At 42.4% G+C, this 2,956-nt stretch overlaps 1 protein-coding gene across 1 annotated transcript in view; it reads left to right on the top strand.

The window, feature by feature from the left end:
• ALAS1 (aminolevulinate, delta-, synthase 1) overlaps nucleotides 1–2,956 on the top strand; it is an 18,230-nt gene that overhangs the window by 6,921 nt on the left and 8,353 nt on the right. The window lies entirely within an intron of this gene.

Raw genomic sequence — 2,956 nt, 5'->3', positions numbered from 1 at the left:
GCTCCAACCCTGTGAATCAGGTCCTGTTGCAAGGAATATTGGGCAAACCGTGCTCAGGGAAGAGGAAAAGGAGGGAAATATTTTAAAGTAACTTAACATTTGAGCTTATAAATCAGTAAATCAGTAATGAGGAAAAAGAGACCACCATCAGCAGCAACTCTCCATGGACATCTGCAGAAACCAGCTTTACCCTGTGGCAGAGAATTTTTTTTTTGTTTTTTCCCCATTTCAATTTCTATATGGGAAGTACTTTCTATGACTTCTTATCCACCTCCCAAAGTGCTGGAATTTAACCTTTTTTTCCTCTCTTGCAACTTATTTGGCAAAGAAATGGACAAACCATCAGAATGGAGTGGGCCTTAGCAAACTAAAATCAGCAGTCTCTGAGGGCAGCTGTGCCCTTTCCCTGCCACTGCATCAGATGGGCCTTTCAGGCAGATCCAGCTTCCTCTGCTGAGCCCATGTGGTACCCAGCATCTCAACTACCAGTTGCAAAGACTGCTCCAAAACACAGCTCCAGCTGGGAACAGCCCACTTTCCAACCTAAACGTTGACGTGTCCAGCTGAATAAACTAATTTTCACACCAATGCTATTCCCTCAGCTTAAACCATTTTCCTTCTTTATCACATGCTCTTCTGCTCTCTTCCTATTCACCATCAACCATCACTTCCCTTGCCCCCCATACCTGCTATTTCCAGATGGGCTACATGAGCCTGCTCCTCTCTCAGGATGTGGTCCCTGCTCCCTCACTGCCTGCTAAGGTACTGTCCCTTCTCACAGTCTGAAGTCTTCCTTCTGGGGTGTGCAAACACCATTTGCATGGCAGTTCAGGCTAGTTTCTCCAGGGCCCTGTAGGATGACAGTAACACATAATCACAATCAACATCCTTAAATACCATTTAATTAATCCACTGAAGCCCTAAGGAATTTCAATTAATGGCAGCTTTATTAGTATTTACTTCATGTAAGTTCTGGCAATATTGCCAAAGGGACCAAACATGCAGAGCAGCTGAGGAGAAACCCTTTCCCCCTGACTCTTCCCTGCTCTGTCAGTCCCAGGGCTCACAGCCATCTCAGTGCTCTGACAAGGACATGTTCCTTGGGCAGCTCTCCAGGACAGGGTCAAGTTAATGTCATTCCATTGCTATTTCACTCTGCGCAACTTCTGTCATGTACAAGGTTAAATAAATGCACCAAAATCAAACTCTAAAGAAGTGTTATTGTGAGGTCTGATGAACAGCACACATTCTAAGGAACTCTGACAGGAGAGCAGAGAGTTCTGCTCCACTTGGACATCTCTGTATCATAGCCAAGGTTACTGCATCTCAGCTGCCAACCTTGAACAATGTTTGTGTAAAAAGCAGATGCTCTTTGGGCTTCAGACCTCTCATGCAGACTTCCCTTCTGAACACAAACCACAGGTTTCTGAATTCCAGCAACAGAGCAGACTAATGTACTTCATCCCTCAACCTTACAACCTGGTAAAATGTGGCTATTAAGACTATCAGGATAAAGAAGAATTATCAGATTTGTGTGGGGTTGAACCTGCTGTGGCAAGTGTCCACACAGATGAATTCTGCAGCCTGTTGCAGTACTTTGCTAGCATTATTTGTACACCTTTCTCTGGTGCCTCTAACAACAAGTATGTATTCCCTCTGTCCCTCTTACTGTGGCCAATTAATAAAGGAAGAGTAGTAGCAGAAAGAAGACTACCAACATACTATAAATCAAGCATATGGGACCTGATTTCTCTTGTTAATACTAAAATTAATCCAAGGAGCACTGGAGTGATCCCTTAGATTCAGACACATTAACTCTGTGGTCTAAGGACACTCACCAGGTACCTGCACAGTAGAATGTTGTGGTATTTCCTAATTTTTTAAAGAAACTGATGATACAAATCTTCAAGGTAGGGAGTCAAACACTGATGGTCCAGGGAACAGGGACAGCAGTAATCTGAAACACCAATCAGGAATCTTTAAACTTCAAGTGCTAATTAACTATTATATTCTGCAAAATTTAAATATTTGAGGCATATAACACTAACAGAAAGTCAGTTGTTGAAAAAAAGCACTTTTCATGAGCAAACTCATGAAGCACTTTCCTGGTATTACCAACCAACCAAGACTCTGACTATCCTAACTGCTATACAGGCTCAGGTCCAATACCATAGCCTTAGTTTAATATTTTGTTCACAGAACAAATTAAAACTAGCATCTATCTAGTTTAACAATATCCACTGATTAAAGGGTGTTTCTTAATACCAACTTCTGCATTACATTTCTGGAATAATGCATTGAATTGTTTAAGATTTAAGCATCTAGACTTCTTAAACAATGCTGTTTTAAATTCCTAAAAGCTAGAAACAAACTGTGTTTAAAAAGCCATCTAACCCTAATAAACCCCAAAGCCCACACCCTTCCTAGTAAAGCCCCATCGACTTTTTTCAGGGCCCTACAAGGACTACACGAGGGCAGAATTCTGTCCTGCTTCCAACCTCAGAGCTTAGAAACACCCTGGAGCTGACAGCGTGTCTGCCATTTGACTACAGTTTAAGGCTGCCTCCCTTCTTCTTCATCTACTTAACACAGATCACAACATTTACATATTGCAGGCAGCATCCTCCAAGTGAGTCAGGGATGAAGAGAGGAGGCTAAGGCAAATATCCTGCTGGTCTTCCACCTGCCTTCTTCCAACAGAAGACTTCTCTAAAGATTAATTTGCAATATGCAAACACTGGCCAGTACTTTCCAAGTGCCTTTTGTATCCAAACTTGAGCACAGTTCTGCAGTTTTGCATTCCCCCAATTGCCCTACCTTTCCAAGTGCCTTTTGTATCCAAACTTGAGTTGAGCACAGTTCTGCAGTTTTGCATTCCCCTAATTGCCCTATTACGAGCACATTCTAGTAACTACACAACACCACATGAGATCCCAGCCAAGTAAAAGCAAGCTTT

The sequence above is a fragment of the Chaetura pelagica genome, unplaced genomic scaffold (genome assembly GCF_000747805.2).
Source record: "Chaetura pelagica isolate M959 unplaced genomic scaffold, ChaPel_1.0 scaffold114, whole genome shotgun sequence".
NCBI classification, from domain to species: domain Eukaryota; kingdom Metazoa; phylum Chordata; class Aves; order Apodiformes; family Apodidae; genus Chaetura; species Chaetura pelagica.
Note: the sequence above shows the minus strand (reverse complement) of the source record. Positions and strands in the feature narration are given on the sequence as shown.